Genomic DNA, 21,422 nt, shown 5'->3' with positions numbered 1-21,422 from the left:
CAAGATGCTCAAAAAAATGTCAATAAATATCTCATTTTATCTTCCCAATATATAGTGAGAATAGTGCTGTTGAAAGTAAGGCAATGCTTAAATAATTTTACGAAGATCACACAGTAAGAAGGAATAATTTCCATCTTCCTGAATTTTCTTGTAGTAAGAGTTGTTGAAATTGATCTTAATAGAAGTTTAGCATCTCTTTGTATTGATCATTTGATAAAGACTAGTCAATAAATTGGTTTATTTACTAAATTAGGTAAGAGTTATGAAATAAATCACAAGGATGTAACCTGTAGCATATAGAATGTAGTCAAGTTAGTAATACTGTAACTATGTATAGTGTCAGATGTGTACTAAACTTAATCATGGTGAACACTTTCTAAGTTATATAAATGTCCAATCACTATTGTGCAGCTGAAACTAATATAATACTGTATGTCAACTATAATTTTAAAATAAAAAAAAATAAATTAGGTAATGGTAGGGTTGCACTTAATTTAGATGTCTTCTGCCTCTGTTTTTCTAAGATTCTAGATATTTTCAATTAGAATATCATTTATTTCTAAATACAAGCTTGTTTTTTAATTTTTTATTGATTGATTTTAGAGAAAGAGGGAGAGAGAGAAACATGGATTTGGTGTTCTACTTATTTATGCATTCGTTGGTTGACTCTCGTATGTGCCCTGACTGGGGGATCGAACCCGCAGCATTGGTGTATCTAACCAACTGAGCAACATGGCCAGGCCTCACTTCTAAATACTATTTTATCTGTCCATATAGAGATTTAATGGATTTCATTATAGAAAACACTGTGTATAAGACAGACTACCAATGAGGTGGTTTTATATCTTTCTTTACTAGACTGATAAAAAGTAAAAATCAAACACACTCTTACCATTCATTCATTAGTTCCAGTCAATAGAAGGTTTGCCATTTATGAGTAATGCTTGTAGTATGATGATTCATTGACTCCATAATGAAAAAACTAAACTTATCAAATATAAGGATTAAGTATTGAATCCCATGCCACTGTTTTGGAGATTAAGAACTCACATTGGTGTTATAAAAGAACGATGGCATGTCAAATTTTTACTATCTATCATTAACATTGCAGAGGAACTGATTCATTATGTTATAGTTAAACTTACGAAAAAACCCACATGATGAAAATAATATATCTAGAAGTGCCTTACCTATTTATTAAAATAAGATTATGTAGTTTCTGAAGAACTATAAAAGTAGTATTTTCATTCTGAAGTCACACCTTGATGACTTTAAATGTCCATTTTGATAATTCCCTAATTATTCTTCCTCCTATTTCTCCTATCTCTAATCCTTTTTTGCAGACCTTCTTTAAGATAATGGTCCTAGGACATTCCTTTCCCTGTGATTTTCCACTGTCCAGAAACTTGGAACACTTTTTTTTATCTACAGGGCAAAGTCTAAACTTCTGAGGTTGGCATGTAGTTTCTCAATACTCCAAGAGTGAATGAAATCCTGCAGGGAGAACTATAGAAGACCAAAGTCAGAATTTGGGGAAAACATAAAGGGCAACATATGAGAAGCCAGAGGACACTACAGTTGTCCCCTTATCCACAGTTTAGCTTTCCACTGTTTTAGTTACCCGCAATCAAGGGCAGTCCAAAAACATTAAATGGAAAATTTCAGAAATAAGCAATTTATAAGTTTTAAATTCATGCCATTCTCAGTAGTATGATGAAACTTCATGCCATCCACTTCATTCCACCTGGGACATAAATCATCTTTGTCCAGCCGTATCTAAGCTATGTACATTACCCATCCCTTAGTCCAGGGGTCGGGAACCTATGGCTCGCAAGCCAGATGTGGCTCTTTTGATTGCTGCATCTGGCTCGCAGACAAATCTTTAATAAAAAAAAAATAATAACGTTAAAAATATAAAACATTCTTATGTATTACAATTCATTCATTTCCTACCACTCATGTTCATGGTTGTGAGTGGCTGGAGCCAATCACAGCTGTCCTCCGGGACAACACCAAATTTTTATTGGATAATGAATAATGTACATGGGTTGTTGTATGGCTCTCATGGAATTACATTTTAAAATATGTCTTTTATGGCTCTCTCAGCCAAAAAGGTTCCTGACCCCTGCCTTAGTCACTTAGTAGCCATGTCTGATAACCCTTCATCTCAGTTATCAGAGAGAGAGAGACCACATTCACTTAACTTTTATTACAGTATATTATTATAATTGTTTTATTTTATTGTTAGTTGCTATTACTCTTACTGTGTCTAATAAACTTTATCACAGAATATATGTGCAGGAAAGAACAGTCTTTTTGAACTTTCAGAGGTGGTTTCAGGCATCTACCGGGGGTCTTGGAACACATCCCCACAAATAAGGGGTGGAAGAGGGGGGGTAGGGACTACTGTGATAGAGGTCAGTGAGTCAGAGAGAACCAGAAAAAAAAATCTATTGTTAACAGAAGATAGTATTCCAGATGTAAGCAGTGACAAAGTTAGTGCCAAGTACTGAAGAAAAATTGGATAACACAAAGACTTAGGAAAGATCTCTCAGTTCAGCAGTTTTAAGAGTTTATGAGCTTACAGGAAATTGGTAATATTTCAATAGTTAGGAGTAAATGTTCTTTTGTTTTAGGGCAGTGTGTCTCAAAGTACGCCAGTGAACCACCTCTACAGGAACCACATGGAGAGCCTAACAGTTTAACGAAATGCAGCTTTCTGGGACCATCCCAAACTTACTGAATTAGAATCTCAGGAGTTAAAATCTATCTAGTTATCATCCCGTCTACAGCCATACCACCCTGAATGCGCCTGATCTCATCTGATCTCGGAAGCTAAGCAGGGTCGGGCCTGGTTAGTACTTGGATGGGAGACCATCCCTCCCCCTTCCCCAGGTGAGTCTTGTGTACACTGGAATTACTCAGAATAAAGGCCAGACTTCTAAGGCTGGCATCATGGCTCTAGTTTCTAACCCTTTCTCCCACTAGTGCCCTGTAGAAATTCTTCAGTATAGCTCTATTCATAGTTTTCTTAGATTATACCTCTACTTAAATTCTTCTCTGCTCTCCTCTAAATCTATCATCATTCGATATCTAGCTCAAGTCAGTCTCTTCTGGCCCCACAGTAATTTCTCCTGCTTCTACCTTCCTCGCTATTGTGGTTTTCTCATTCTTCACACTTGTGATGAGATTGAGTACTTCAGTTTTAATTTGTTTATATGTATATATCTTGACTGCAGGAGTATAAATAATATTGGGCAGAGACAATATAATAGCATATATAGTATAGTATAATTTATCTCCCATAGTATTTCTATAGCACTGTATATGTTGTCTATGCTCAATAATTCTCAGTAAATATTACCTGAATTAATATGGAGATATGTCAGTGGCTAGAGTACCCTGATTTTGGTGCAGTTATACCAGTCTTCACAAAATTGATTTCTTTGCTGTTAGGAATAAAGAGAAGCTAGAATGTGCAGAAAGCAAGTTTAATACAGCTACCCTTTGCTTTAATACAATAGATAATACAAGAAAAGTTAGAGACTAAAACAAATTTTTGAGATTCAGCACAAATGTGGGCATTGCTGGGTTTTAATTGTATCAGAGGGGTCTCTTTACACTTTGTTTTTTTAATAAGAATTTTATTTTTAAATTTTTTTTATTTTTAGGCGAGAGGAGGGGAGATGGTGAGGCAGACTTTCACATGCACCCAGACAGGAATATATCGGCAACCCTGCCTGGGGCCAATGCTGGAATCAACCAAGCTATTTTTAACACCAGAGACTGACACACTCAGACCAACAGAGCTATCCTCAGCACCCAGGGCCGATGCTCAAACTGATTTAGCCACTGGCTGTGAGAGGAGAAGAGGGAGAAAAAGAAGGAGAGAAGAGGGAATGGGAGGGATAGAAAAGCAGATGGTCACTTTTCTTGTGTGCCCTGACCAGAAATCAAACCTGGGGACATGCATATGCCAGGCTGATGCTTTGTCCAGTGAGCCACCATCCAAGGCCTAAAAACAGTGAGTTATTTTTTGGTGTTTTTTTTAGGTGAAAGGAGGGGAGATAGTGAGACAGATTCCCACATGTGCCCTAACAGGGATCCACCCGGCAACCCCATCTGGGGCCGACACTGGCTGTGAGAGGGAAAGAAAAGGAGAAGGGGGAGAGGGAGGGGAAAAGAGGCAGATGGTTTCTTCTCATATGTCCCCTGACCAGGGATTGAACCAGAGACGTCTGCACGCCAGGCCGATGCTCTATCCACTGAGCCAACAGGCCAGGGCTACATTTTCTTAAAGTTTACTTTATAGAATCTAATACAGTAAAACTATGTTTGTAATAGCTCTGTACCTTAAAAAGGTGTATAATAAGTTATTCTTAAAATACAGAAAGGAAAAGCTATTTAAGAAAACCTGAGTCCTTTCTAAAGCAAACTTTGTAAAATAAAATTTTCTTTATGTTATCTATAAATATGAATTTTGATGTAACAAGTTCTACTACACTCCTATACTTAATGCTAAATGAAGCAGGTCTGTGAGATGCATCACAAATAGCCAACTTCATGATAAATATGATCCTACTTCTTTTTATTGGGTTTTTCCTTTGAATGAATTATTTGTACTGGGTCAGCCAGCATTTTTCTCTAAAAAGCTCAATAAAATCTGACCTATTACATCAGCTTTTTTTCTGAATGTGAGAACAACTTATATAGAGAATGTACCACACCCTATGTAACAGTATCAGAGAACCATTAGTTTATACTGTTATAAACAGTTGGGGTTGGGAAAATAATTGTGGACTTTTTTTTTTTTAAGGGGAGGTAGAGAGTTTTTGAGTGAATGTCTTACCATACTAGCCACTCTTGGATCCCACTTTGAGATACTCTTTCCTTATGTGAACACTGGTTATAAACTCTTCTTTGTTTAATCCAAAGTTGGTTTTTCAAGATGATTGTTCTTAAGTTATAATCCAATTTGGTCCTGGCAGGTGATAGTTGGAATGTCTGCCTACTCTGTCGCCATCATGGACTCTGCTCTTTCTTTTTGGTGATATTATAAATTTGCTGAACTTTTCAAAAAATTTCTTGGCAGATTCTTATTTACTGAGGTCATATGATCAGAATAAAATTTATCAGTTAGAGCCCATATATTTGCATTTGTCCTAAAATATGTGTAGGAGTACAGTAATGACATATTAAATCCTTATTTTCTCCTTTTCCCCCTTGATATTTTCATTTAGAAATAAGATAGAATAATTAATTATCCAAGCATTTCAACATTGGGTTACTGCTACTCTCAGCTTTACCAATATTTGAAATTATTTAATTAACCAGATACTACCAAATATGTGCAAAGCAGTGGAAAGCATTATAAGCAAAGAGATAAGTGTATTGCATCCTGAATTACACAATAATTAGTAGAAAAAATTATTTCACTTTAGCTCTCCTAGGGGTTCGTTAGACACAGTCAGAATTCAAAAGACATAGTCTTTTAAATAAGAATTTAGCCTGACCTGTGGTGGCACAGTGGGTGAAGTGTTGACCTGGAACGCTGAGGTTGCCAAATTGAAACCCCAGGCTTACCAGGTCAAGGCGCATACAAGAAGCAACTCCTATGATTTGATGCTTCCTGCTCATCCCCCTCCTCTTTTTTTTCTCTCTCTCTCCAAAATCAGTTAATAAAATCTTTAAAACAAACAAATGAAAGAATTTATTTAGGGCCTGGCCTATGGTGGCACAGTGGATAAAGTGTTGACCTAGAACCCTGAGGTCACTGGTTTGAAACCCTAGGCTTGCCTGGTCAAGGCATATACAACAAGCATCAGTGAACAACTAAAGTGAAGCAACTACGAGTTGATACTTCTCATTCCCCCTACCTCTCTCTTTTCTCTGTAAAATCAATAAATAAAATATTTTAAAAATAAAAACAAATTTAAAAAAGAATTTACTTAGAATTAACAGCATACTCAGTCCTGGGAAACATAGGGATAAAAAGATAAAACATGTTCCTTTGTAGGTTCATATCTTTATATATTTCAGGAGACATAGAGATTGGGGAAGGAATATAGATTTGGAAATTAGCTGTATAGATGTGGTAGTTAAAGTCTCCAAAGTTTAGTAGTATGGTGGTTTCTCAAATATTAATAATAGAACTTACATATGATCTAGCAATTCCACTTCTGGGTATATAACCAAAAGAATTAAAAGCATAGTCTCAAAGAGATATTACAACAGCATTAGTCACAATGGCCAAGAACTAGAAGCAACCCAAATGTCCTTCGAAGGATGAATGAAAACAAAGTATGATATATGCATACAGTGGAGCATAAGTCATCCTTAAAAAGAAAGGAAAATCCCATTATCTGCTGCGTGAATAAACCTTGAGGATATTGTGCTAAATGAAATGAACTGGTCACAAAAAAGAAAAATATTGTATGATTTCACTTATATGAGATATATAGAAAGTAGTCAAATTTATAGCCTGACCCGTGGTGGCACAGAGAGTCGACTGGAATGCTATGGTCACCAGGCAAAACCCCTGGCTTGCCCAGTCAAGGCACATAACAAAAAGCAATCCACAAACAAAGTGACGCAACTATGGTTGATGCTCCTGCCTCTCTCTCCTCTCTCCCTCTTTCTCTAAAAATCATTAAATTAAAAAAAATTTTTGCCCTGGCCAGTTGGCTCAGCGGTAAAGCATTGGCCTGGCATGTGGAGGTCCCGGGTTTGATTCCCAGACAGGGCACATAGGAGAAGCGCCCATCTGCTTCTTCACCATTCCCCTTCTCCTTTCTCTCTTTCTCTTCCCCTCTCGCAGCCAAGGCTCCATGGGAACAAAGTTGGCCTGGGCACTGAAGATGGCTCCATGTCCTCCACCTCAGGCGCTAGGATGACTCCAATTGCAGCGGAGCAACACTCCAGAGGGGCCAAGCATCGCCCCATGGTGGGCATGCTGGGTGGATCCCGGTAGGGTGCATGTGGGAGTCTGTCTGTCTGCCTCTCTCCCGCTTCTCATTTTGGAAAAATACAAAAAAAAATTTTTTTAAGTAGTCATATTTATAGAAACAAAGTAGAATGGTGGTTGCCAGAGGCTGGGGGGTGGGGTGGGGAGGAGAAATGAGTTATTTAAAGGAATAAAGTTTTAGTTATGCAAGATTTTAAAATGTTCTGGAGATCTATCTCACAACAATGAAAGTATGCTTAAACTACTGAACTATACTTTTTTTTAAGATTTTATTTATTGATTTTAGACAGAGGAGAGAGAGAGAGAAAGAAAGGGGTAGGAGAGGAGTGGGAAGAAACAACTCATAGTTGCTTCTCATATATGCCTTGACTGGTCAAGCCTGGGGTTTCCAACACTCCAGGTTGATTCTCTATCCACTGCAACACCATAGATCAGGCTGAACTATACATTTTTTAAAACGTCTCTTACACATTATCTAAAAGAATGCATAGAAAGATATTAAGAAAGAAACAATAGGACATGGCCAGGTGGTGGCACAGTGGATAGAGTGTTGGACTGGTACACAAAGGACCCAGGTTTGAAACCTCAAGGTCACCAGCTTGAGCACAGGCTCATCCAGCTTGAGTGTGGATTCATTGGCTTGAGCGCGGTGTCGCTGGCTTGAGCGTGGGATCATAGATATGACCTCATGGTCGTTGGCTTGAGACCAAAGGTCACTAGCTTGAAGCCCAAGGTTGCTGGCTTGAGCTCAAGGTCGCTAGCTTAAGTAAGGGGTCACTTGTTCTGCTGTCCCCCTGTCAAGGCACATATGAGAATGCAGTCAATGAACAACTAGGGTGATGCCATGAAGAATTGATTCTTCTCATCTCTCTCCCTTCCTGTCTGTCTGTTCCTATCTGTCCCTCTCTCCATCTTTCTCTCTTTGTCTCTGTCACATACACACACACAAAAAGAAAGAAAAGAAAAAAAGAACCAGTAGGAAGCTGAATATTTTAAGAAACCATCAGATTAAGAGATGCCTTTAACAGGCGGACAAAGGTCAAGGAGAGAGGAAGCAGAAAAATTTAGAGAATGGTGTCATGTAATCCAAGAGAAGGGAGAATTTCTATTCAAGTAGGTTGTGGTAAACAACATCCAATCCACTAGAGAGTCCAGTTAGGGAAGAACTTTTAAAAAGCCATTGCTATTGACAATTAGGAGGCCACTATCATATTGAGCACAGACAGGTTCCTTGTTATGGAAGCCAAATATCTTGAGGATTGTGTGGGACTTAAGAAAGTATAGTAAGGGTAGAAGACTCAGGAAATTGAGGATGAAGGAAATCGAAGATCTGGAGTTTTGTAGGAAGGCAGTACTAAGGGATATATATATTTAAGATGAGCCTGTCTTTAGATGAAGAGAAAGCAGAGAAATTGAAGAAAGAAGAGAGGCCTCTGGAGCACACTGAAGGAGCAACATCCCATCTCAAAAGCATAGATATTAGAATGCTTTTGGAAAACTTTGGGTGTTTACTGAGATAAGAAGAAAAGATGCTGAGTATAGAAAGGAGAGCTGTAATGGAGTTCAGACATCATGCCCTATACTTTTATTGTAATACCTAGGACTTGATCATCTGGGAGAGAGGAAGATGGCATGGAGTAATGGCTGGAGGACAGTAGTGAATGTTTGACATAGCCACTTTAGGAAATGGGTAAGTGAGCCAACTAGCTGAGGTTAGAAATCATAAATAATGCAGCAAATTAGAAAGCACAGTTACACAATTTTCTTGGCAGCCCAAGAGCAGATCAGAAAAGGCAGATGGTTCAGTTGATCCACATTCAGAGGTTGGCAGTAGAGATGCTGTATAATAAGGTCATGCAGTGGAAGGAAAGCTAGGGAGAAAGTGGTTGAAACAACTGACCTCATAAACAAAGTGGACAAGGATAGGATAAAAAACAAAATGTGCAAGGAGCTAATAGACTAGATGAGGGATGAGGTCAAGAAGACTAGTGCTTCTTAGAAATCAGAAGGGTAAGTTCAAAAAGAATTAGAGTAGGAGATGTGGAGAGATAAGAGACTGGTCATAGAGTTCTGTGAGTAGAGCCATTATGAGTGATAACAAGTCCTAGGATGAGGCCGTGGGAATGTGTAGTTGCAGTGCAGTTGTGTCAAGGAATTTAAAAACTAATGTGTTGGGTGACTACCCTATTTAGACAATAAAGTTAACCCAGAATAAGACTCACAAAAAAGAGAAATACCCGTCACCCTATGCCCAAATCTTGAATCACTGTGATAGTGTGATATGAAGGTCAACAAAAGGCAGAGATGAGGATGCAGAGAAAATGATGTTTCAAGGCAATATGAACTTAGGGGGAGTGGCAAAGGTGAACCATAACCTCCAGTTCCTGGGAAAGCCAGGGAAATGTCACCTCCACTTCCTGCTCATGAAATAGGAATCACCTTTACTTAACAGGACAATGTGCTCAAGAGGAAATTGGGTTTTCATTAGGGCAAAGAGACCAAAAGATTGTTAGGAAAAAAGTAACAGTAGAGGAAAGTTTATTAGCAAAAATAAAAAGAGATAGTATTTTAGAAGATAAGGTGGGATTAGTAGGAGAATCAGCAAGCTGAATTGAATGGGAAAGCGAGAAAAGGGGAAAAAGTGACTAAAGAGACATACAGTGAGGGAAACAGGGCATGAGAAAGACACAGAAACCCTGGCCGGTGTCTCAGTTATTTGGAGGATAGTCTTCAGGCACCAGGGCTGTGGGGTGGGTCAGGTGAGGCATGTTGCATAGATAGGTGGAATAACAATCACTGTTCATCTTGCTCTCTCCCCCCTCTCTCATTCTCAAAAAAATATTTTTAAAGAAAAGTACACAACACTTACAGGTAAGTGAAAGAAGAAATGTGAATGGAATTATAATGCTAATTTTTGGCTGAATATTAATTGTCAGAGATGAAGGAAATGGAATTTAGAGAGAAACCAGAACACTAATTATACCTGAATATTGTTTGGGAGAAATAAAATAAAAGATGGTGACGTAAACAAAAATGAAAATACTGCCTGACCAGGTGGTGGCACAGTGGATAAGCATATGCCTGGGACACAGAGGACGCAGGTTTAAAACCATGAAGTTGCCAACTTGAGCGCAGGCTCACCAGCTTGAGCACGGGGTCTCTGGCTTGAGAGTGGGATCATAAACATAACCCCAAGGTTGCTGGCTTGATCCCAATGGTCACTGGCTTGAAGCCCAAGGTCGCTGGCTTGAGCCCAAAGGTCACTGGCTTGAGCCCAAAGTCAGTGGCTTGAGCAAGGAGTCACTGGCTCGGCTGGAGCCACCCCCACCCCCACCCCCACATCAAGGCATATATGAGAAAGCAATCAATGAACAACTAATGTGCTGCACAAATAATTGATGCTTCTCGTCTCTCTCCCTTCCTGTTTGTCCAAATTTGTCCCTCTCTCTGTCTGTCTCTGTCTCTCAAAACAAACAAACAAACAAACAAAATGAAAACACTAAGTTTTGGCTTCATGTTATTTAGGATAGATGAAAAAATGGAAATGATCTGGAAGCAGTATCTAACATTAGTATAACTTCTCCTTTAAAGTTTTGTACTTCAGGTTTAAATATTGTGTTTTGGGGAAAAGCATCTAGGCATTCTCCAACCACAACTTTCCTCAAGTACTTAGCTTTCAGAATTGAAAATACAGTGAGTATTGAGTGCCTGATCTGTGGTGACCATAATTCAATTCCAGTTCACCCCATCATCCCAGGCTGCTTGTTTGTTCGTTTGTTTGTTTATTGTCAATATACATGGTACCTTGAGATACGAGCAGACCTACATTTTTTAAGATACGAGCTGCAACTCAGTCCATATTTTTGTTCAAGATCCTAGCGAAATTCCGAGATATGAGTCATGATTCGGGAAGCTGCCGCTAGTTGGTATGTTGGTGCATGGGTCCAGTATTGGCAGTTTGATATACGAGTTGACTGACTTATGGGCTCAGTTACAGAACGAATTAAATTCGTATCTCAAGGTACCACAGTATAATTCACACACCAGAAAATGTAGTTCTTTAAGGTGTCGAATTTAATAGTTTTTAGTATATTCAAAAGGTTGTGCAATATTGTTGCATTACACAATATTTCTATAAGGTTGTATATCACCACTATCTAATTCTAGAACATTTCCACCATTCTGAAAAGAAGCTTAGTACTTATTAAATTCACTCCCCATTTCCCCTCTATTCCCAGCCTCTGGCAACCACTAATCTACCTTTAGTCTCTGTGGATTTGCCTATTCTTGACATTCCATATTCAAATGGAATCATACAATATTTGGCTTTTTGTGTCTGATTTCTTTCACTTAGCATAACATTTCAAGGTTTACCCATATTGTAGCATGTATAGGAACTTCGTTTCTTTTAATGACTAAATATTACATTGTATGGATATAGCATATTTTTGTTTATCCATTTACCCAATTGATAGACATTTACATTGCTTCTATTTTGGGGCTATTGTGAATAATGCTGATATAAATCTTAAAGTACATACAAGTTTTTGTGTGGACATATGTTTTCAGTTATCTTTAGTATATATCTAGGAGTAAAAATATATCTGGGTTAAATGGTAACTTTGTGTTTAACTTCCTGAGTAACTGCCAAACTGTTTTCCAAAGTAGCTATACCATTTTACATGCCTACTAGCAGTATATGAGGGTTCCAATTTCTCCATTTCCTTACCAATATCTGTTATTTTCCCTTTTTTAAAAATTATAGTCATCCTAGTGCCTATGATGCAGAATATTATTGTGGTTGTGATTATCATTTCCCTAATGACCAATGTTGAGCATCTTTTCATGTGCTTACTCCCCTATTGTATAGTATCTTCTTTGGAGAGATGTCCATTCAAAATTTTTGCCCATTTTTTGTGTTATTTGTCTTTTTGTTCTTAGATGTAAGAGTTCTTTATATATTCTGGATACTAGACCCTTATTAGTAAATGATTTGCAAATATTACTCCCATTTTATAATGGGTTGTCTTTTTATTTTCCTTTTTTAAATTTATTAATTTTAGAGAGAGAGGAAGGGAAAGAGAGAAACATCAATTTGCTGTTCCTCTTATGTATGCATTCATTGGTTGATTCTTGTATGTGCTCTTACTGAGGAGCAAACCCACAACTTTTTTTTTTTTTTTTTTTTTTTTTTTTTTTTTTTTTTTTTTTTTTTTTTTTTACGGAGACAGAGAGTGGGATAGATAGGGACAGACAAGACAGGAATGGAGAGAGATGAGAAGCATCAATCATTAGTTATTCGTTGCGACACCTTAGTTGTTCATTGATTGCTTTCTCATATGTGCCTTGACCATGGGGCTACAGCAGACCGAGTAACCCTTTGCTTGAGCCAGCGACCTTGGGTCCAAGCTGGTGAGCTTTGCTCAAACCAGATGAGCCCACGCTCAAGCTGGCTACCTCGGGGTCTCGAACCTGGGTCCTCCACATCCCAGTCTGATGCTCTATCCACTGTGCCACCACCTGGTCAGGCAAACCCACAACTTTGATGTATGAGGAGGACACTCTAATCAACTGAACTACGCAGCCAGGGCTCTTTTTATTTTCTTGATAATGTCCTTTGAATAATAAAAGTTTTTAATTTTTATAAAGTCCAATTTACTGTTTTCTTTGGTTGCTTGTGCTTTAGTGTTGTACCTAAGAACTTAGCATATGTATAAATAGCTCCCCTTTCATTCTCAAAAGTGTCTCGGTAAACAACAAATTATATGGACACTTGACTAATAACAACCTCAGAGGCAGGTTATTAGTAGCTCTTGGGCAGGTAGATAAGTAAATACTAGCTTATTTTATTCTTGCCTCAGGAAAACCAGTGCCATCATTTGGCTTTTCCCTAAAGGAAATCTGCCAACCATTATAGTTGCCATATTGTATGCTTATTCAACAAATTTATGTTGAGTACCTGCTATACATTAAATACTGATCTACAGTTGGGGAAATTGCAGCAGGAAACTGCAAAGAGAAAAACTTTTAAATGCTTTTTTTTCTTTTAATTTTGTAAAAGTAATGTAAACAATTAGAAATATTAAAAAGCCTGTCATCTCATTCTTCAAATACAATTTTATTTTTATTTATTCTCTTATAATCTTTGTTCATAACCACACACTTTAACCCAGTTTAATTATAAAGAATTTTATATTTTTATTTTTAAAAACTTAGTATTTTATCATAAATACATATTTTAAATGTATTTTTTTATTTTGATCTAAGGTAGTATAAGGGAGAGGAAGCAGACAAAAGGAAAAAACATAGAAGTCAATAAAATATTATTAAGATGAGCAAGTATAGTCTATAACTGGATTTGTGCTCTGGTCTGTGAATGCCTGTAGGTTGGCAAATTGAGTTCAAGAGTATATAATTCTATTCCATAATATTAACATTTATCTTTTTCTTCCTGATCTATGACTCTGGCTCCACAGATTACCATAACCATATTATATGGTTAATTTAATTTCTAGTTATTGTTCATACTGGTCAAATAGTTGGAGCTAGAAGCAAGTATTCTCTCTTCTACATTTGTAGCTAAACAAGAATTTTGACATATAAACTAATTTTTATTAGAATTTACTTCAAGAATAATATGGCTCCAAAAAGTTACTAATAAATCTATATTCATAAACACAGTAACTTACAAGAATTTCCGTATTTTTAGAATGCTATTTATTACCCAGGTCATTTGGCCTTTTTTACTAAGTTCAATTTCTTTCTTTTTCTTTTTTTTAAATTTTCCATTGATTTGAGAGAGACAGGAAGGGAGAGAGAGAGAGAAAAGAAAGAAAGAGAGAAGCATCAATTCGTGATCCACTTAGTGCATTCACTGATTGCTTCTCATTTGTGCTCTGACTGGGGATTGAACCCATGACTTCAGCACACCAGACGTCACTCTATCCACTGAACCACCCACACAGCCAGGGCATAAGTTCAGAGTCTTAAGCTAGTCAAATAATCTTAGATTATGAATTTCACAATAAATTATTTGAATCTTAATGTTATCATATTATCTCGCATGATTATTATCCCAATACATTTCATTTTTAAGTGGATAATCATCCATCATCAGTTTTTACATTTACATGTCTCCAATTGGTGAATTAGGTTTTTGTGGGATGCTTTATATGCTAGTTATAAAGGAAGAAACATCCCTGAATTAAAGCACTTAATTATTCTCTTACATTACCTGTCTACAATTAAACAGTTTACCTGCCTGAAGAGCTTACAGCCAAAGTGAAGGGTTTGTGTAATGTTTAATAACAGTCCTCCTCCTCAGTCCTAGCTCTGGCTTGACCTATCTCGTTCCTTGAATTTTGGCTCATGTTTAGAACTGAGCTGCTGTCATTAAATTTTTCTTCTTCACCTTGATAAAGTCTGTGATTAATTTGGCTTGTGATATTTCCTGTGGTTCCCATCAGGAACTTTCTGGCAGAGAAAAATTGACAGGATGACCAAGAACTCTCTTCTAATTCCTCTCAGCTCCACTTTTATTGATTCCCGGCCTACACCTTCCCCCTTCCTGAAGTCTGCTCCAGATGCCATCATCCAGAGCCTTGTCTCCCTGGCCACTGTGGGTTTGTTACTGCCCAATCTTCCTCCTCTCCACAGAAGTCTTCCTTTTCAGCTGCTCTGTCCTTCAGGGTCACATCCTCCCTATCTTCCAAGGTGAAAACTTTATTAAAGTAATAAGCCAGACCCTGGCCAGTTTGCTCAGTGGATAGAGCATTGGCTGGCATGCAGATGTCCCAGGTTCGATCCCCGGTCAGGGCATACACGGGAAGTGACCATCTACTGCTCTTCCCCTTTATCCCCCCCCCCTCTCTCTATCTTCCTCTCTTGCAGCCAGTGGCTGTTATTTGAAGTGTTGGCCCGGGTGCTGAGGACAGCATGGTCCAGCACATCAGCCTCAGGCACTGAGGATATCATGGTTGATTTGAGCATCAGTCCCAGACGGGTTGCTGGTGGATCCTGGTCAGGACGCATGCTGGAGTATATCTTACTATCTCCCCTCATCTCACTTAAAAATAATAATAATAATAATAATAAAAATAAGGAATAAAAGAATAAACCAGAAGAGAGCTCCAAGATTTTCTCTCCAACCCCATTACAGCATCTGGACATTGACTTCCCAAAGATGACTCTTTCCTTGTCTTTCTTATGAAAACTAGAGGAATGATTGTAACCATGAGATTTTAAAGCCAAATATAAGGGAAAAGGGGGATCATAACAAACTACAGAATTATTTCACGTCCTCTTCACTCTTTGCTAATTACACCTACCTACAGGTAAGAGAGAGCCGGCTTTTTCCTCTTCCCTTCAATCCACGTGATGAAGCGCTAACAGTATTATACCCAGGAACTGATCTTAATGTGGCCAGTGGTGAAGTTATTATGAATAAAAATTTGATGTACCATATGTGTATGATTTTGCTTTGACATATAACAGCTGAAAGAAAAATAACTGAAAATAATTGTCATGTGGAGGTAGTAGGATTATGTTTTTGTTTCCTTGAGTTTTAAAAAAATCATATTTTAAAGTTGATGTTAATCATAATATTTTAAAATAAATATATGACTACACACCTATAAAAATATTTTTAAAAGTATTGTTAGTTTAACATATTTTATAGGGTTTTTTTTCATTTGTTTTGTTTTAATTTTTTTTCTTTTTTTTTTTTTTTTATCTGAAGCTGGAAACGGGGAGAGACAGTCAGACAGACTCCCGCATGCGCCCGACCGGGATCTACCCGGCACGCCCACCAGGGGGCGACGCTCTGCCCATCTGAGGCGTCGCTCTGCCTCAATCAGAGCCATCCTCAGCTCCCCGGCAAACTTTGCTCCAATGGAGCCTTGGCTGTGGGAGAGGAAGAGAGAGACAGAGAGGAAGGAGGGGAGGGGGTGGAGAAGCAAATGGGCGCTTCTATGTGCCCTGGCCGGGAATCGAACCCAGGACTCCTGCACGCCAGGCCGACGCTCTACTGCTGAGCCAACCGGCCAGGGCTGTTTTAAATTTTTCTGAGGTTGGAAATGGGGAGGCAGTCAGACAGACTCCCACATGCGCACGACCAGGATCCATCCGGCATGCCCACCAGGGAGTGATGCTCTGCCCATCTGAGGCGTCGCTCTGCCGCAATCAGAGCCATCCTCAGCTCCCGGGCAAACTTTGCTCCAATGGAGCCTTGGCTGTGGGAGAGGAAGAGAGAGACAGAGAGGAAGGAGAAGGGGAGTGGTGGAGAAGCAGATGGGCGCTTCTCCTCTGTGCCCTGGCCGGGAATCGAACCCAGGACTCCTGCACGCCAGGCCGACGCTCTACCGCTGAGCCAACCGGCCAGGGCCTTTTGTTCCTTTCTTAGGGTACTTTATAGTACCCTATACACACACACATATATCAAGTATGATCAGGAAGAAGCCTAGAGGATGCTTGGCAAGGATGGAGTCTGAGGGGGGGAGGGTATACACTGGGCATGAGCATAGGGTTGGGAGGGATATGAAAAAAGAAAGAGGACTTGCAGTATAATCTGGGTTTCTCAGAACCTTGGTAGGGTAACGGCAGCATCCTCCAAAGAGAGGGATGGCAGCTGTAGGTGACTGGTTAAACATAGGGGAGGTGTTCGAACAAGTAAATATATATCCCAAGGACAATAGGATCCAGGTTTCCCTCTGTAGGAGAAAGGATTTATAAATATGGGAGGGAGGAAACTAGAATGAACTGTGATGCTGGATTGGAAGTATTGAGAACATATGGTTTTTCAATATATATTGTTACATACAGATATATAGCCATAAATGTGTGTGTCAGTATATACAGATAGATGCATACAGTATATGTGTATGAATGTGTAATATTCCTTAGATGGATACACTAACACAGCTTGAGCAGTGATACCCTAATAACAGTGAGCATGCCTTGTACTTCTAAATACCATTCTCCACTGAAAGGAACCAGGGCTCCTGGATACATGGCTGCATCCAGGGCTGGGGCAAGATGAGCCTGGAACATCTTACTGGGTCAGAAAGTAAGAGAGTGCTCAAAGAATGATGGAAGCTATGTCAAAAGGGCATAGCAGGCCCTGGCCGGTTGGCTCAGCAGTAGAGCGTTGGCCTGGCGTGCAGGGGACCCAGGTTCGATTCCCGGCCAGGGCACATAGGAGAAGCGCCCATTTGCTTCTCCACCCCCCCCCCTTCCTCTCTGTCTCTCTCTTCCCCTCCCGCAGCCAAGGCTCCATTGGAACAAAGGCCCGGGCGCTGGGGATGGCTCCTTAGCCTCTGCCCCAGGCGCTAGAGTGGCTCTGGTCGCAGCAGAGCGACGCCCCGGAGGGGCAGAGCCTCGCCCCTGGTGGGCGTGCTGGGTAGATCCCGGTCGGGCGCATGGCATGCGGGAGTCTGTCTGACTGTCTCTCCCCGTTTCCAGCTTCAGAAAAATACAAAAAAAAAAAAAAAAAAAAAGGGCATAGCATAGTCAACTGTTAATGTAGATTAGTGATGGTGGGTATATGGTATATGTAACTTTCAAATTTTCTATATTTTAAAAATGTTTTACAATTAAATAAGGGGGTCCTCAGGTTATGACACAGTTCCGTTCCCACAACAGTGACATAACCTGAATTTTGGTGTAAGTTGCGTTGTTAATGTTCAGAGTTTCATGAAGAGGAGCCACAAAGGAATGAGGCAGCAACAACAATACTGCAAGTGGAAGACCCCAATCTCTCCAGGATTGAGGTGTCTTGGAGAGATCAGTTATCCAATTTATTAAGCAGAAATATGTCATCTTGCATAAGAAACTAACAAGCAGAATACAGTGTACAATTTTATTGCTTAATTTTGCAAACTGATTAGATCTCTCTTGCCCTTTCTGAGACATAACACCATCTGCTGTCTGATTCCTGACCTGCAGAAAGCTGCAGTTGGGATAAACACCCACGTCCTTGGGTCTTCCCTGGACGTGACTGCTTTCCATCACAAGTGCTTAGCTTTGACCTTCACTTCCTCAGGATAGGAACAGAAAGTCACTGGGTGCTCTGGCTTTCCTCCAATATTTCCCCCTTTTTTGTTTATCTCATTCTGCAACATTATGGTGTACAAGGAGGCTCTTCCTTCGGATGACGCAAGTCGCTTCTGCTCTTTCTCCAGACTAAGCAAATACAAAACATAAAACAGCAATGACAATTAATGCGCTTATTGTAGAAGCTCCTAATAATTGTAAATGTTTAACAGGGTTTAGTTCAGATAATCCATCAGCAATACTACTTAATAAAGGCACACTAGGAAAAAAATAAAAATAAAGGTACACTAGAAAGCATATTTCAGTTTTTCTCTGAAAGTGTCATATATATCATATCTTGTTGCAATTGTTGTATTTCCATAAATATATCACCTTGATTAAGCAAATGTCTACTAACTTTACCCCAAGGAAAATTAGTCTCATTATATGGATGTGGAGTTACACAAAGGTAGTAATGTTCCAATCACATTTAAGTTTTTTTTGATGTTGTAAGCTTACCGATTGATCTCCCAATAGTACTACTGCCTGTTGTAAATCCGCTATTTGACTCTCAATACAACTATCAATCAATCTTTGGATATTCCATAATTTTTCAGAGTGTTCATGCCAGTTTTGCACAAACTCTGTGTTTTGTATAGATTGATGAAGAGCAACACCTGCTGCTGTCGCAGTGGCTATGATAGCTGTAATTCCAATAGTAGCAGCAATTAACATACCTATAAAACATTTTTCTTTGCATAATATTTTCTTAGAGCCTCATCTATTAAATACATTTCAGGTGAGTTTTGCCATTATCTGTGCATCTGAACAGGGATCCAGACTCCTGTTCTAGCTTTAAGTATATACACAGAATCAACAGATTGATTATAATTAATAGAGGAATTGAGACATGTTTTTGTGCCCATTGTTGAAAACAGTGATTCGTTATCAGACACAGATGAGGACAAGCTAATGGATGGGAGTTTTGACAGTGATAAGGAGTTGTATGAATTTTACGATGAATAAAACTTGAGTTTGCCTGACCAGGCGGTGGTGCAGTGGATAGAGCGTTCGACTGGGATGCAGAGTGTTGTAATAATATAAGGTTATAGTAATTAAATATATAGAAATATAAAAATATGGAATATATATAAAAGTAATTAAAAGGATATTAAAAATAATCATTAAAATTAAATAAAGTTATGCCATTTGGATAGGAATTAATATAGTGGCTTGGTGCCATAACTCTGTAATGTGATAAACAGATTCTAACTTTCAAGCAGAGCCCAGTTAGTATGTGTGTGAAGTTATACATAGATAAGAAGTGGCTTGGTGTTATTTACATTAATGAAATTTGTAAATTAATGAAAATAAGAACATTTTAAAAAGTGGTTGAATGTAAACATTTCAGTTGATTGACATAAAGGGGATTCCCTGTGAGGAACTCCCAAAAAGGTGGTTTGAGGTGATAATCCTCTAGATTGACACCTGTTAGAAGGTGTTGGCCAGAAAGGGTACTAAAGCTGAGGGGCCCCGTGCTGTAGTAGTAGTCGCCCAGACTCCAATGTTGATGTGGACTATCTCCACACCGCTCTGAGCTCTGACCAAAGACAGCCAAGAGGAGCATGCCAACAGGGCCCCCTTAAACTGTACCCAGGCACGCCAAAAGGATTTGTGAGTAATATTGCCTGTGTGATTATTGCAACTAATTTGTGTGTTGGTTGTGTATTTCCTCCAGTGGCATTTAACAGTAGCATCCTCATAGCCACCTCAAGAGTAGCCTCAAAGAGGCTGCCAGCCCTGCTGATAAGCAGGAGTATCCCACTGCACGGGGAAGTCGAATCAGGGGTGCCTGATCAATGTAGAGCTTGGGCTCTACTGGGACACAGAGGACCCAGGTTCGAGACCCCGAGGTCGCCAGCTTGATCGCTGGCTCATCTGGTTTGAACAAAAGCTCACCAGCTTGGACCCAAGGTCTCTGGCTCGAGCAAGGGGTTACTCGGTCTGCTGTAGCCCCATGGTCAAGGCACATATGAGAAAGCAATCAATGAACAACTAAGGTGTTGCAACAAAAAACTGATTGATGCTTCTCATCTCTCTCCATTCCTGTCTGTCTGTCCCTATCTATCCCTCTCTCTGACTCTCTCTCTCTCTGTGTCTCTGTATAAAAACAAAACAAAACAAAAAAAAACCTTGAGTTCAATAACTTATGTAATACATTTCTTTTTTCCAAATTTCAGGTCCCAACCTTAAGGTGCGTCTTATACATGGGAATGTCTTATACATGGGGAAATATGGTACAATTTTTTGTATTGTTTGATTCTGGACTGTTTTTTTTTTTTTTGTATTTTTCTGAAGTTGGAAACGGGAGGCAGTCAGACAGACTTCCGCATGCGCCCAACTGGGATCCACCCAGCATGCCCACCAGGGGACGATGCTCCGCCCATCTGGGCCGTTGCGCTGTTGCGACCAGAGTCATTCTAGCACCTGAGGCAGAGGCCATGGAGCCATCCTCAGCGCCGGGGCCAACTTTGCTCCAATGGAGCCTTGGCTGCAGGAGGGGAAGAGAGAGACAGAGAGGAAGGAGAGGGGGAAGGTTGGAGAAGCAGATGGGCGCTTATCCTGTGTGCCCTGGCCAGGAATCAAACCCAGGACTCATGCACGCCAGGCCGACGCTCTACCACTGAGCCAACCAGCCAGGGCTGGACTGAATCCTTTTACCTTAAAGAACATTATCCAAACAATTGGCAAAATGTATACGTAAATATTTTGATTTTACTAGTTATAGTGTGATTGTGTAGTAGGACACACACACACTAAAGTATATAGAGACAATGTGAGAACATGTCAGCATATTAAATCCCAAAAAGTTTGGTGTGGGGGGGTGTGGGTAGGAAATGCTCTTTGTACTATACTTGCAAGATTTTTGTAAGCTTGAAATTGTTTCAAAATAAAAATTTTTAAATTACATTCAAAACGCTTAGTATTCTGGAAAAATTCACTTGACTTGGAGCGGAGAAGCTGTCTGTCCCAATTCCACCGTTGACGCCTGTGTGATCCTGAGCAAGTTGCTTTACCTCAGGCCCCAGTCTCAAGCTGTAGGAAGCAGGCCTACAAAGGCACTCTAGAATCATCCCCACAGCTATCATTCCACCATCTGCGCTGCCAAAGAATTTAGTCTGAAATAGAACCGGAGGATTTAAAATGAAGAATCTCAGGCATGTGTTCTCAGGAAGACACACTTTGTGGACTGAAAGACTGATTTTCCTTAAATGCCTTATTTACTGACAACTGATAGTGTTGGGCTTTTTTGGCTAAGAAGTTGTCTCATATCCAGAGGTGGATTAAGGTTGGTTGAGGCCCTGGGTGCAGAAGAAAATATTGGACCCTTTTCATTAGAAAAAAATGTAAAGTTGGGGATTTTCGGGCC

Source organism: Saccopteryx bilineata, chromosome 4, assembly GCF_036850765.1.
Source record: "Saccopteryx bilineata isolate mSacBil1 chromosome 4, mSacBil1_pri_phased_curated, whole genome shotgun sequence".
In the NCBI taxonomy this organism is placed as follows: domain Eukaryota; kingdom Metazoa; phylum Chordata; class Mammalia; order Chiroptera; family Emballonuridae; genus Saccopteryx; species Saccopteryx bilineata.
Note: the sequence above shows the minus strand (reverse complement) of the source record.